Source organism: Cupressus sempervirens, chromosome 10 (genome assembly GCF_028749045.1).
Source record: "Cupressus sempervirens isolate cs-2001-9-10 chromosome 10, ASM2874904v1, whole genome shotgun sequence".
Taxonomy (NCBI): Eukaryota; Viridiplantae; Streptophyta; class Pinopsida; order Cupressales; family Cupressaceae; genus Cupressus; species Cupressus sempervirens.
This window is the reverse complement of record NC_143127.1, coordinates 769,015,565-769,032,152: the sequence shown is the minus strand read 5'-3', so window position 1 is coordinate 769,032,152 and position 16,588 is coordinate 769,015,565.

Below are 16,588 nucleotides of genomic sequence, written 5' to 3'. Positions count from 1 at the left end.
TTTCAATGTCTAACTTATCAACCAAAACATAGTTGATAATCGTAGCACATAATTGACTGTGAGAGTACCAATTATAAAATAGAACCAAATTATACACAAGTGTTTTAAAACTATGTCCCATAATTGCAAGTAGGGTCACAATGAACCTAACAAGCCAAAATCAAGTAACTAGGTAACACTTAAGAAAAAACAAAAAGAAGAGAAAAGGCCCAAAAACATTAGGCATGTTTGATGTTCTCCCAATCCTTGATCAAATACTTGAGATCTTTAGTCCATTTGTAAACATGCTCCATGCACTTCATCTCAACCCACACATTGTCCTTCTACATTCAAATTTTATTCAACTTTCTTTGGCCCATGACAAAGTTGAAGATGGCCTTCCTCCTAATTTCTTTTTGTACCCTGCAAATAGTTGAAACAACCATGCCTAACTTAATACTAGTAATAGCATTATCAAACTTATTGTTGAGTGATAGCACTTTATCATTGAGGTTTTTAATTTTTTCCCAGAGCTCTTATTTGGCCATTTCAATAGAATAATCAACAAAAGGCATGGGATTGATAGAATTCTTGATTTTGTCTACCAAAATCTTCTCAGAGGTAGGGTAATCAACATTGGGTCCAAGAGAGACCACGTCATGAGTCTACTAGGTTTCATATTCCTCATCATTTGAATCTCTAGCCTCCTCTTCTGCTTAAAATTCTTCCTCAATACTACTCTTATCTGTCTTCTCTAGTGTTTCGTGAACCTTTGTCTCACAGGTCTTCTCATTTTGATTTTCCCATTTTTCCTCTTTCATATCCTCATGGTTTTTTCATCTTTTGAGCCTTACTCTTTTAGATCTCATCTCTACAAAGCTAGTTTCCACTCTATTACCATTAGCCCTAGCTTTCTTCTCACCATTTTCACCTTTACACCCTTTTGAATCTTACTCTTCCACCTCAATTATATCCTTCACAACATTACTTTTCTTTAGAGTACTGGTAGGGCTAGTTTTGGCAAACACATCCTTGCATTCAGTTGGGGTTTCAAAAAGTAAAGATTCTTCAAAGGATTGGTGGCTGGCCAGCTAAATACCTTAATAAAAAAGGATTGGAAATCCTTTCACATTAACTCCATGATTAGAATGAATCGTGTGTTTTCCTAAGAATAACACACTAACATCATTTTATTTTTCAACACAAGAGCATAATCTTGAGAGGGTGGCTGAAAGGTATGTTAATTCCTGTTTATGTTATTACAACTAAAATAGAAAAGGAATGCTGAATGAAACTAAGATAGGAACTAAAACAACATCTTATCTTAAAGCTTAGAGTACTGCTGCAAATAGTAATTCTATCTATGCACCTATTCCGCAAGAATAGTTAAATGATTCTATTATCAATGGCTAGAGGAACAACAAAGGTCTATTTTGAAAAGAAACAAACAAGTAAATGATATTTATTCTAAAAAAGTAGTTCACTCGCCAAGTGGGCTCCCTTGGATGAGTGAACAGAAAAGACGACCAAGACAGAAGATGGAAACTTGAACTTTGTATTCTATTCATTCATAGTAAGAGATTACATCTAATCAAAAACAAGATTACACACTGTTGTTATGAACAAATAGTCTATTCTATCTTTATTCAAGTAAAAACTTCTTTTAAAGCTATAGTGGGCATTATTTAAAGGAAAACTACAACAACTTCTCCCTTCCATGGTCACTCCACTAACGAGGATCAATTATAGATTCATAAAGTTTACAAGAAAAATATCATTAGCTACGATTTAACTCATCCAATTATATAGCAGATTGATGGAGCTATATTCATGTGCTACCATAACAAAAATCATGCAATAATCTACTTGTTGTGATGATTCATGAATCTGGTTGGCTTTGACTTAGCGTTGAAATGCTAACTTTGAATATGCATAGCAAGTACTTGCAAAACATTGAGCTCAACAACTTCCACATACATACATACATACATACATATACATATCCATATACATATAAATATACATACATACATACATATATATTTTCATTTCATCATCAATGTTAGAAATGATATAATGTTCAAACTAGCACTCTTTGCTAATCTTATGTCTACAAGAAGGAATTTACCCAAACATTACATGGATGAGGAAATATTTATCAGCATGTAATATTGCTTCATTATACAATAGAAGTCCATAGATTCAAAAAAAAAAAAAACATATCTAAACTATCTATATTTCAATCTTCATGTCTTAATATATAGATAATATACTCATTAAAACATAAGTTCCTTTGCATAAACTATACAGTCATAAAATGTTTCTGCAAGATAATTGTCTAAAAACAAGATAAAAGGTTCTCAAAATAATGGCCTTTAAGAGGCTCATCATTCCCCCTGATTGATCTATTTTTGGTCCCTAGCAATCATGAAGTTCTTGATTTGAGCCCGCATTCTCTAGTCACTAGGTGTCCTTTCTCCTAGCTCATTCTTCGCATAATCAAAGTAACCATAATTTGTCTTGAGCCTCTTCCAACGTTGAACTTCAACAATCATACCATGATCCTTTGCATTGTCATTTTCTACTAGTAGTAACTACAGGAGAACTAGGGGTTGTTACCTTAATGGTAACCAATGTTTGTAGTGATTTCTCCTCAAGTCAATATACCAAGGAATCCTAATTGTAGCAAGAGTCAAGTTTTGTGGAGAGTGGGGTTCTCTTAATTTTAGATCATGTGGCATTTTAACCCATTGTTGCCTTGAGGCAACAATTGATGTCTCAACATTTTGAGATAAGTGTTGTTCCTAGTCCATAAAGGCCCATTCTCTAACTGTACTCACCTTACCAACTCCTACAAGATTGTCCAAAATAGAAATCCAATCAAGATATGTTCATCTAGAATGTTGAACTTTCAATCTAATAAACAAGGGTGTTTTCATTTCATTCTCCATGTAGGGTTCAGCTTGATGTTCTCTACTTATTTCATTCTATATCCATGACATTATGGCTCTTAACTACACATCCCCTACATATAGGACTAGATTCCATTTAGTGTCATTAGGCACTACCAGATTGTGAAGATACAAATCACACAGTAAATTTTTCAAAGCCATGGGAACAAATCAAAATGCATCATAAAACTCATGTGGGGTAGAGATAGAGGGATTAACACCTTCCACAATTCTACTCAATTTATAATTTTCAAATTATTCTTTAAGAAATAAAATGTATATTGGCAATGGAAACCTACATTCCATTAACTCAAGAATCAATCCTATGATCTGCTTAATTCTTCTCTCCAGGACATCATTTTGATTTGAAATTTGTTTCAACTAGAAACTCTACTCATTAATAACATGCTTTACTTTTTCTTTCTCCAATTTTGATTGAGCTCTCTCCCATAACAACTATTGAAACAAATTAATTCTTGTAGACAAAGGTGTAGACAGATCAAGTGGTGATAATGGCTCTTGATTAAAAAGGTCTTTCTATTCAAGTGTCAAATAGAGAGTTTTGTTGACACTCTGTGGTGTGGAGCACTCTCCTTTTCTTATGACAATAGTTGTTTCCACATTTTCTTTTCTACTGGATTTAGTGGCTACTGTAGCTAATGTGTCTAACCCTTCTTGATCCAATTTTCTAGTACTTCTTCAACAATTTTAGGTCTAAATTTTGGATAATTCTCTAAAGGGAGTTCTACAAAAATTTCACTAATATCTTGGATGTCAAGGTATTCTTCAGACTCCTCGAATATTTCAAGCTCACTAGACTCCTTATCACTATCAATAAAAACATAATCAATGCTACAATCATCTTTTAGTTGTAGATTCTAGGTTTTGGTCTCATTTTCACTAGCTTAAGTTTGCTACAATGTTTCCTTCAAAGAGGACTCCTTTTCACCTTCAGAAACTTCAAGGGTATCTATGGGAATAGTGGCTTCAGGAACCCTACTCTCAAAGAGTCTAACACTTTTCCTTGTGGGTGGTGTTGACAAGCATGGAGGATTCTTTTGTTTCCTCTTGCTTATACGTATTTCCACTGCAACCACTTTAGGATATTTTTCTAGATCTTTCTCCTCTTAAGAGTGTAGGGTTTCATTAAGGTTAATCTCCTCATCTACTTGTTGTTCAAACCCTTTTGCTTCAAGTTCCAAAATTTTACTTTTATCTTTCTCAATGGGAGACTTATTCTTACTAGATGATGGGGCCTTAGGAGCACTAGCAACTTCTACATTTTTGCTTCTTTTTTTGTTAACAATGGAGGGTTCAACTTTGTAAATCCTCTTCTTAGTCATTCTAGGACTAGAGAGGGGCTTTAGGAGCATTTTTAGCTCTGGGAACAACTTTATAGAAGCTAGTGGATGTTCTTTCCCTTTACCCAACACCCTGGCCTCTAGGACCAACCAACCTAGGCTCTACCTCTTTTAACTACAAGAACTCCTCCCATGACCCAATTGTTTTATTATTCAATTCCCTTTCTATTATTAATTTTAATAATCAATGGTGAGAGAAAGACTGATATTTTCCTAATTGCACTAGGGAAGCTTGCTTCTTAACAATGTTAAACATGATAATTTGGAAAGTTTACCTACCTGTAATCATGTCATAGGTGAGCCAACATTTTGAAATGTAGGGCATGCAGGCATTTGTAATGTCCTTTGCATGTGAAGTATTGGATGATAAACATAGTTAGTTGAATAAAATCCATTGGAAAGGATAACCTATAAGTACCTTGTTTCTTATAAATTTTAAGTGGAGAGTTGTGGTGTATACTAAATTATGCCCTAGCTATCTTTAGGTCAAGCTCTTTCTCCCAATTTTCACCTTCCTAGGCAACCAAGTGACCACGGCTACCACCTCCTCTAAGAATTCAATTCTCAGGACTTTAAGTACTAAAACACCATCCTTTAAGGTGCACATTAATTGAAGAGTGACCTCTTCATCAAATCCCTTTAAACTAAGACAATAATCCAATCATCCCCTTCTTCTAAACATTTCACAACTGACTACATCACCCAAAAGAACTTGGTGATCAAATGGCTTGTCCATTTCTAAACCTCCACCCATGGTTAATTATAGCTAAATTATGGAAAAACTATGATGTTTCAAAGCTTGGTGAATCCAAGTTTACAACATTACAGCATTGGCCCTAGTTATTTCAAAAAAATAGTGTGTACTTGAAGAGTTTAATGCACAATATCTCATAATATCCTTCTTGCATAAAATTTCATAATTTTTGCTCATGTACAGGTCCATCACTCAAACACATTGAAAATCATCATTAAAAGTTAAGTAACTGCTTTTAATATCCTTAATTTCATAATGACACAATCACAGAAGGACAAGTCATCAACATGTGACATTAAGAATGCAATTATTTCCAATCATCTCAATGAAATTTTGAAGTTACATGCAATTTGAAATTAATTTGAAAGAAAATATTAAATATTTCCCTTCCCCCAACTAAATAAAGGCATGGGTTTGACTAGGCCAGGATATGCAAGAGTGAATAATCATAAACAATACCAAATCCTAAGAAAGCATGAATGATATAAAATAAAATGCATGAAAAGTTATGTGGTAGGTAGATGACAACTATTGTAGGAAAGATGTTCTAGAAAAGATCATGGGAACTAGTAGAGTGATGGGATGGAATGGTGAGATGGAAGAGAGAGAAGGTGAAGTGGAATGGATGTAGAAAGTACTTTCAAGAAGAAAGTGTTTATTATGAATGCCTTGAATGAAGTTAAGAAGTATCAGGAGTCAAGGTAGGAGACCTAGGCACTTTGGCTACAAGAATAAAAATATCCTCATTGTGCTAGAATTGCTGCAAGAACTCTTCATGGCTAACTAGTTTATTGTAAAGCTTGAGACGATGCCCATTGACAAGTAACTTGAAGTGAATAGGATCAATGGTAGATAGCTAAACTTCACTGTAGGGAAATATGACAACAATCTCATACAGTCCTAGCCAACATGTTTGGAACTTCCCTGGGTTATGCCGGTACTTTAAGTCATAAAGGAGTGCCCAATCTCCCACAACAAACATTATATGTTTGACAAACCTGTCATGCCACTATTTTCTCTAGTGTTGAATGAGATCAATATTGTCCATTGTAGATTTCCTCCACTCATCAAGACCATTTAAACTTAGGATTCGATCATGTTGGGCAATAGTGAGTTCTATTCTAAGCTCCAAGGTAGTCCCCAGGGTTTTATATTCAAATTCTAAAGGTATTACTACTGACTTACCATAAATAAGCTCGAAGGGAGTAAAACTAGTTGTGGACTTCTAGGTGGTTCTATAAGCCTAGAGAGCTTGAGGAAGGTGTGTGACTCAATCCTTCCTATGAAGTGCTATAGTCTTGGTGAGAATGGATTCCATCTCCCTATTAGTAACTTCTACTTGACCATTATCCTAGGGATGATAAGGTGATCATTTATCATGCCTGATCTAGTATACTCCTCTGTAAGAGCAGTTATCAAATTTGATGTAAATTGAGTCTCCTAATTAGATGCCAATTGTCTAGGAATTCCAAACCATGTAAAGATGGATTCATACAAAAAAAATTCCACATTGATATCCCTTGGGTGTTTCATGGGTTTAGCCTTTGTCCATTTGTTTACATAGTCAGTGCACACTAGAATGTAGGATTTTCTTCGTGAAGTAGGTTCAATGGGTCCTACAAAATCAATCCCCCATTTGTCAAAAGGTGTGACAACTACTTAAGGTTGTAGGGGTATTTCATCTAATTTAATGGGTCTTCCCATTCATTGACATTTGTCACATTTCTTCATATATCTAGTTGCATCCTTGTGTAAGCTTAGCCAATAATACCCAGTTGTCAAGATTTTTAAGGCTATTCTTTTTGCTGCAAAGTGAACTCTACAGAGTTCATCATGACATGCCTTTAAGACATCATATGTTTCATCCTCTCTTAGACACTTATGCATGTCTTGATCAGGTCTAGTATAGAACATAAATATAGAAATCCATGAATAATTAAAGCTCTTCTCTGCTAGTAACATTTTTTCTTGAGCAAAGAAGTGAACTAGCATTTTACCTATGGCGAGGTAGTTAACAATATCTGCATACCATGGGTTTTGTATGGACAACATAAAAAGGTGCTCATCAATGACATGTAACTGAGAGAGAAAGTAGGCTACCACATTAGCCTTACCAGGTTTATCAACTATGGAGATGTCAAATTCTTGCATGAGAAACAACCAAAGAGCTAATCTTCTTGAAAGTGCAGGTTTATTCAAAAAATATTTTATGGAAGAATGGTTAGTGTGAACAAATATTTCATATCTAGTAATGTAGTGCCTAAACTTATTGAGGGCATGATGACTACAAGTTATTCCTTTTCAATTATTGTGTAATTAAATTTCACACCTCGTAAATTCTTACTAATGAAATAAATGGCATGTTTAGCTGAGTCTACTTTCTATCCTAACACAACACCAATGTCATATTTTGAGGCATATGTATGAATGTGAAAAGGTAGGGCCCAATTGGGTCCTCTAAAAATAGGCACTATGGTAAGAACTTCCTTAAGCTACAGGAAGGATTTTGCACAATCAGAGTCCCAAGAAAATTTAGAATCCTTTTTGAGTAGATTTTAGAGAGGTGCTACAAGTTGACTAATTTTTTTAATAAGTCTTCTATAATATCTAGCATGTCCCAAAATACTACATACATTATTTTGCTTCTTTGGTGTAGGCAAGGTACTAATGACTTCAATCTTTGTTGGATTTACTTAGATGCCCTTAGATGGAATGAAATGGCCTAGCACTACCCCTTACTCCATCATCATAAAATATTTCTCACTATTTAGGGAAAGGTTATAGTCCTGACATCTTTTGAATATTGTTTCTAAATTTTATTTTGTTTCTTCAAAAGTAGCACCATAAATAGTAATATCATTCATGTAGATCTCCATATAATTAGTACAAATATCTAAAAAGATATTGATGACTAAGTAGGCAAATGTTCCCCATCAGCAAGTGAAAGTTATTTTTTCTTGATCTTCTAGGGCTATTTGAATCTAATTGTAACCACTAAAACTATCCAAAAAAGAAAAATACTTTTTGCCAGCTAGGTTGTCAAGGACTTGGTCTATAAATGGAAAGAGGAAATGGTCCTTCTTAGTGGCTGAATTGAGCTCCTTATAATCTACACAAAATCTCCATTTTCCTCCCTTCTTGGGTACAAAACCTAGGGGTGAGACCCTTTGGCTACCAGTGTTGGGGTATATAAAACCAACACTTAATAGTTTTTGCAATTCATTCTTAACCATATCTTTTAATCTAGGGTTAACTCTCCTCTGAGGCTATCAAACAGGTTTGAAGTTAGGGCTAATGTAAATCTTGTGAGTGCAAAGCATAGGGTCTAATCCTTCCATGTCTGTGCAATCCCAAGAATATGTGCTTTGATTCTCTTGCAGTAATTGGAAAATAACTTTTTGTTGGGGGAATGATGAGGCATATTTACATTCAATTCTTTATTTGGACCAAGTTCCATCTTAATAACCTAATTTGTCATGAATAATTGGGTAATAGGAGAAGAACCCATCTCATGAGGTAATAATGAATGGAGAAACTATGAAGGTTTTGAATGATGTGGTGAATTCAAGGATGGTAGAATGGTTTCTAAGATGCATCCAACTTGAGGACACATTGGATATTCTATTCCATTTCAGTCAAAATAATGGATGAAATTATTTCATTTTCTTCTCGAGAAGCTATTAATGTTTCTCTACCTATCATCATCAACTAATGGATGCAATGGACTTCTGGATCATCACCACTCAAGTTTGGCTAGATTACTTGGTCATCTATTAACAATGGTTGAGCAAGGGATTATAAAGTTATGTTCTTGGTATGAATACCATTGGATATTGTCATGTTCCTAGATCAGCAAGCTATATAGACATCTGTAGTGCCCAACCATGATTTTTGAAGGAATTTGAAGTCTTCTATTTGATCTATTGGTTATGCAGAGTCTTTTTCAATCTCACGAGTAAAGTTGAATTCTAAATAGGTGTGTAGATTCTGGATCTTCATGCACAAATACATATAGTTTAGGGGGATCTTTTATTTTTCATCTTCTCCAAAGAGCTAGAGCCATGCATAAAAGGTATTTTTGAAGAACTTCATGAACGAATCAACAAGATAAGGTTCCATATTATTTACAAATATTAATATGTTTTTGTGGCCTCTACACATAAATGGGAAATCTATCTAAAGCTCCCAAACTTCATAGTTTTCTGATACTCATTCTTAAAGTGTTCTCTATCTATTTTGGTGAGAACTAGAATGCTTAATCCAAAACATTTCCCAACACATGATTAGCAATAACCAAAAAAGGCATTTTGCCTAATTTTCATACAATCCAATTGAGGGATCATAATGCTTAGCTAGCACATTTATTAGTTCAATATCTATAGAGACATTAGGGACCATTACCTTTCCTAGGTCAAGCCTCCATGGGTTATTACTAGGTTCTTTATCTATAATATTAGAAAAGAAATACCAAAAAATATAATGACCAGTACTAGCAGTTTGGCATTGCCACACTCTTTGAATTCATCTTGAAAAATAGATATTTGGCTACCAGGGGAAGAACTAGGAAAAGCTTCTAACAAGATTTTTTGAATTAACTTCTCTACTAGTTCTTCTTTACTACTAACATCCTTTTTTATAGACATCTTGAAGACATTGGACCTTGATAGGGGAAGATTCTAAAATTTACTAATTTTACTATTGAACACTTCTAAAGATGAACTATAGTTTCATCGCCTTCTTTCTCACTCCACCTTTTTGATTTCATGTGAAATAACTCAACTTTGATGATTTACCAATATGAAAAATATTACTTATTTAATTCTCATAACTTTTTGCACATTTATGAATTCATGCCTTACTTTGTATGCCACATTGTTAAGTACTTGAGTAAAGAAATTAGTATTTTTTTCTTAAGATGCCTTTTGTTATTTATTTTACCTTTACGGACTCATCCTTTTCATCCTCTTTTAAAACCATGAAAACTCAGTCGACTTTGAGTTCATGTTGTGAATGTATCTTCAAAATTATGAAATCAAGTCACTTCCTCCTTCCTCCTTCACCATACATCTATTTTGCAAAATTGGACCTTATTACCTTCTTCCCTCTTGATTTGCTGAAATTGGTGAAAATTTTGTTATTTTACAAAGAATCTCAAGAAATTTTTAATATGTTCCATTAGTGGCTCTTTCTAGGGACACGTGACTTACACTTACACATGATGAGATCCCAATTATCCTATGGAAGAGCATATTTTTATCTTTCTCTATCAAATGCCATGTGAGGTTTTTGCAACAATATATGTTTCTGACATGATTTATCTATTTGTTTTATGTATTTTACCAAAATAGTTTGTTTTCCAAATAACTCTTTGTTTACATAATAGTGCCTTTTCTAAAAAACTTCACTTCCTTTGATATTTTTAATAATACTTGTGTCTTCTTTCCATAGGATGTGTCCCAAGCATATGTTCTCCCCATCATAGGTATATTTCAAGAATACATTGTATTCTAGATATTGTTTGCATGAAACTGAATCATGATGAGATTTGTTATTTCTATGATTTTTTTAAGGGAAATTCTTTTAGTTGTGTATACTAGCACATGTTTTCCTTTAAAAAAAAATAAAAAATTAGTGCTTGATTTTGAATTTCAAACAAAGCATGATCATATATGGAATCCTCTTTTGAGAGAAGATCATTTTCATTTGCTTCCTCATAAAAGATTATTAATTCTAATATAGGTTTATGACACTGTGCAGGGATACTTATTTATCTTCACATGTTATTTTGATATTCCATGTCTAATATTTTTGAAATATCATCTTTATTAATTACATGATCTACCCTCTCATAGTGCTCTAGACTTTCTAGTTTTTAAGTGCAACATTGAAATGTATGGAGGAACCATTCTTCTAGTTGATACCATGATGAAATGATCCCTTCTATAATTATCTAGTATTTATTCTTCACATCACCCTTGAGAGATTTTATAAAGAGTACCATTACATTATCTTATTTATAAACCCAATTCTCATTTATATAATCATAAAATACTTTTAAATGATCAACTATTGATCCTTCCCAGTCCCCATAAAACCTTGGGACTTTTTTTTATCAAGGTTGCAACAATTTTTAGGTTTATAAAGAAAACCTCAAAGATCCAATGGTCTAAGATCATCTAGGATTAATGGTCTTCTTTGAGGTGAAGAAATAATCTAAAACTTCTTTAACAAAATTGTTATTTTCTTTCAAAGAAAAATGTATTTATTCGGTTCTTTATGTAGTGAAGTCACAATTTTACCTTCTTTATTTACTAGTCCATAAACTTTAAAAACTTTATGTAACATTACAGAATGAATTTTGAGCAACTCTCCATAGTAGATTCACCAATCTATTGGTGTACACCATTTTTGGTTGACTCCCTACAAGATTTCCTACTCGATGCTACAAAACTGAACACAAGTTTAGCCAATGAAGAAGATGAATCTTTTTTTTTTTCATCCTCCACACTTCAGGATGTACAAGACCTAGGTGGTTATACCTTAACTAGAAATAATGGATGGCTATGGGACTTAATGATACTCTTGAGTTTGCAATAGTTCTCAAGGAGAAATCAAAATAGTTGAGAAGGCTTTCAAAAGGGGCAATAATACTAAAAGATGATACATACAATACTAATGGATTGACCCTCACTAAGCCACACCCTTACATACACACTTACAAGAAACATGTTATGACCAGTCCTTAGTCCTTTGGGAAAATAGAGTCAAAATCTACATAATCTTATTATTTGAACCCTTAGAGATAATGTGTACCCTATTAACTACCAGATAAAAGGAAGGATAAACACAATCCAAAGCCTAGATGAATTCAACTCCAACTTAAGGAGTCAATGTAGATAGATTTATGCAATATCCTTAGTCATTCATACAACAATATTAATCCAAGATAAATAATGAAGAACATGAGACATTTAACACTATTGAAGTTGATGACTGATCAACCCCACAACTCCCAAGAATCACCTACAAGTAGGGTAAGTGCACCAAGTTGTGGTGCCAAAAGTGGGGTATAAGTGGACACCTTTTTCTTAAATCAGAAATTTCTAAACTTCAATAGAATTTCAAGATAGTTACGCTCAAAATTTTAAGATATGACAAAAACAAAAGTCGTAGTCCTTTGAATCTAGTTTCTAAACTACTAATTTTTTTCAAAATGGTTTAGTATTAGGTCCTCAGAAAAGGGGGCCACAAAAAGTGGTATTATTTATTCCAAAAAAACATAACATAGTACAAAGTGTGCCCCTCGTAAAATTTTAACTTCTTTTATGAAATTCTTTAATCACTCTAGTCAAAAGTTACTTAACACTATGTAGTTTATCCTAGATTTTTTGGGTAATTTTATAATGTGTAGTTTTTTTAATGAATTTTTTAACTAGACACATCCCAAAAACGTGAAATATCTGTGTGCTCTCTCTAGAAATAATTGAAAACTAATCTAAAATGATTTTTTTTTTTTTGAAGTGTGTAGAAAGGAGTCTAGTTTCTAAAAAACTAAGTTATTGCAAAATTCAATGAACAAGCTAAAATCTATAGCCCAATTAGTACATAGTGGTTTTTGACAAAAAATAACATAAATTCAGAAGAAATTATAGATGAAAGGCTTGAAATAGTTCAAATTAAAAATAAATTATATGGTTAGATAGCTAACACAGAGACCTATAATGCCATGCAACATGATCTTATCGATACCCAACCACGAGGAATCTTGAAGGAGAGCACACAAGGAAAATCAATCAGTTTTCGTATGTTTGTTGGAAAACACATCTCAGAATTGTTTATAAACTCCAAAGCTTTGGTTTTGATCTCCAAGGCAAAACCAAACCTTAGGCTTGATTTTAATGCAAAGCTTTCAATAGCACATGTGCCCTATAGTGTGCACACACTATAGCATGCATGCACTATTAGAACCATTTGAATTCTTAGTAGCACATGTACACTATAGTATGCACACCCTATTAAGGCATAAATTGCAATGCAAGAGAAAGAGAGAGATGGGGGGGTGGGGTAATGGCTATGTGTGTGAGAGGGAGAGAGAGAGAGAGAGAAAGAGATAGAGAGAAAGTAGGGGATGGGAGAGTGAGAGAGTACGGGATGGGAGAGAGGGAGTGAGAAAGAGTAGGGATGATAGAGAGTACAAGATAGGAGAGAGAGGAAGTGTGAGAGAGTAGGGGTGGTAGAGAGAGTATAGGATGGGAGATAGAGGAAGTGTGAGAGAGAGTAGGGGTGGAAAAGAGAGAGTACGAGATGGGGGAGAGAGATTAAAAGTAGGGGATGGGAGAGAGAGGAAGTGTGAGAGAGAGTATAGGTTGGGAGAGAGAGAGTACATGGTGGGAGATAGAGTGGGGGAGGGAGAGAGAGAGAGAGAGAGAGGAGGATGGGAGTGCATGTGTGTGAAAGAGAGAGAGTAGGAAATGGGAGAGGGGGGAGATAGAGTACCTTGAGAGAGAGTAGGGGATGGGAGAGAGAGTAGGCGATGGGAGAGGGAGTGGGAGAGGGGGAGAGAGGGGGGATGGAAATGTGTGTAAGAGAGAAAGAGAGAGAGGAGGGGGTAGTATAGAGAGAGTAGAGAGGGAGAGAGTGAGAGAGAGAGAGTGTGTGTGTGTGTGCGTGAGAGAGAGAGAGAGAGAGAGAGAGAGAGAGAGAGAGAGAGTAGGCAGTGGAGAGGGACTGTTTGAGGAAGAGCGAGTGAGAGACAAAGTAGGGGATGGGTGTGTGTGTGAAGGAGAGAGTAGGGAATGAGAGAGGGGAGAGAAAGAGAGTAGGTAATGGTAGAGGGAGTGGGAGACAGAAAGAGAGTGGGGATGGGAGAGAGTGTGAGATTGTGAGAGAGAGTAGGGCTGGTGGAGAGAGAGTGAGAGTAGGGGATGGGAGAGTGAGTGAGAGAGAGATAATAGGTAGTGGGAAAGGGAGTGGGAGGGAGAGAGAGGGGGAGTGGAAGTGTGTAAGAGAGACAAAGTAGGGGATGCGAGAGAGTTGGTAATCAGAGAGAGAGAGAGAGAGAGAGAGAGAGAGAGAGAGAGAGAGAGAGAGAGAGAGATGGGAATGTGTATAAGAGAGATAGAGTAGGGGATGGTAGAGAGTGTGAGAGTTTGAGAGAGAGTAGGGGGTGGCAGAGAGAGCTCATATAGGATGGGGGTGAGATAGAGATAGAGAGATAGAGTGAGTGTGTAGGGGATGGGAGAGAGTGTGAGAGAGTAGGGGATGGAAGAGAGAGAGTGAAAGTAGGGGATGGGAGAGATAAAATAGAGAAGGAGAGAGATTACTTGAGAGAGAGAGATAGTAGACGGTGCAAGAGGGAGTGGGAGAGGGAGAGAGAGAGGGGATGAGAGTGTGTGTGTCTATGAAATACAGAGAGTAGGGGATGGGAGAGGGGAGAGAGAGTAGGTGGTGGGAGAGAGAGTGGGAGAGGGAGAGAGAGGGGGAATGGGAATGTGTGCAAAAGAGATAGAGTAGGGGATGAGAGAGAGTGTGAGAGTGTGAGAGAGAGTAGGTGGTGGTAGAGAGAGAGCTAGATTAGGGGATGGGATAGTGAGAGAGAGAGAGAGAGAGAGAGAGAGAGAGAGAGAGAGTAAGGGATGGGAGAGAGAGAGAGAGAGAGAGAGAGTAGAGAGGGAGAGAGAGAACCTGAGAGAAAGATAGTACGCAGTAGGAGAGGGAGTGGGAGTGGGAGTGGGAGAGGGAGAGAGATAGGGGGATGGGAGTGTGTGTGATAGATCTAGAGAGTAGGGTATGGGAGAGAAGAGAGTGGGGGGATAAGAGTGTGTGTGTTTGTGAAAGAGAGAGAGAGTAGGTGATGAGAGAGGGGAGAAAGAGAGTAGGGGATGGAGGATAGCGAGTAGGTGGTGGGAGAGGGAGAGAGTGAGAGTAAAGGATGGGAGAGACTGTGAGAGAGAGTAGGGGATGAGAGAGAGTGTGAGAGAGAGTTGGGGATTGGAGAGAGAGTAAGAGTAGGGGATGGGAGAGAGAGAGTAGAGAGGGAGAGAGAACTTGAGAGAGACAGTAGGTTGTGGGAGAGGGAATGGGAGAGGGGGAGAGAGATGGGGGATGGGAGTGTGTGAGAGATCTAGAGAGTAGGGGATGGGAGAGGAGAGAGAGAGGGGGATGGGAATGTGTATTTATAAAAGAGAGATTTTAGGGGATGGGAGAGGGGACAGAGAGAGAGTAGAAGATGTGAGAGGGTGTTAGAGAGAGAGTAGGGAATAGGAGAGAGTAGGGGGGATGGGGGAGATATATATATATATATATATATATATATATATATATATATATATATATATATATATATATATATATATATATATATATATATATATATAGTAGGAAGTGGGAGAGGGAGGATGGGAGTCTGTGTGAGAGATCTAAAGAGTAGGGGATGGGAGAGGAGAGAGGGTGAGAGAGGGAGAGAGAGTAGATAGTGGGAGAGGGAGAGTGAGAGAGAGAGAGAGAGAGAGAGAGAGAGAGAGAGAGAGTAGGGGATGGGAGAGGGGGGAGAGAGTAGGGAGAGAGAGAGAGAGAGAGTAGGGAGGATGGAGAGTGATGTGATTTCACATGGTGAGTACACGCTTTATAGTGCATACGCACTATGTGAAATCACCTAAAAATGGTCAAAAGAAACTTTGGGACCCATTTCATCTATTCTCTATTTTTGGTCTATTGTGCACTCTGTTATTCCAACATAAATCATGGGTTTCAACATAGCAAACACTATTTCAACACCTTTTGAAGCTAGAAAACACCAAATTCAATCATTGGATACGCAATTTGAAGATTTTTCAAATATTCCTTGTATAGGAAAGGTTAGTGCAATCCATTTTAAATATTGTTTGTTGATATATAGATACAAATTTGATTATAATTTGACATGTTGTTTAATATATAGTGAATTCATTGAAAATTGGATGTTTGAATGAAATGTTATTTTGAAATGGTTAGAAATTTGACAAATCATTTGATATATATTGTGTATTCATTCAAATATTTATAATTTTTATATGTATTTGAATAATTTTTAATTTACACATTTTAAGTAATTCAGATGTTTGAATAATTTGACATGTAGAAATCATCATCATGCCAAGGAAGAAACCAAAAACTCAAACAAATGAAGATAGGAAGAGAGATTTGGAAATTAAAAGAGATAAAATGAAATTATTACATGAACAAAGAAAATTGCAAAGCAATAATTAAGAATTGACTTTCGAAGAGGATTAAGAACCACCAGTACAAAGAAACAAAGAGGAAGAATTGGAAAGACAGAGAATGAATGAGACTATTACACTCAAGAAGACAATTGAACTGTGAAGCTACACCATCTTCCAATGTTGGAGTCATATCATCCACTACACCATCTTCCAATGTTGAAGTCATATCATCCTCTCATGTTGAAGAGATATTGATTTGTAGATCTAATGATATACACACTCCATCATGTCATGTTGAAGGCACAACACCAACACATCAAGTAGCTTATATTCCATCTTTTG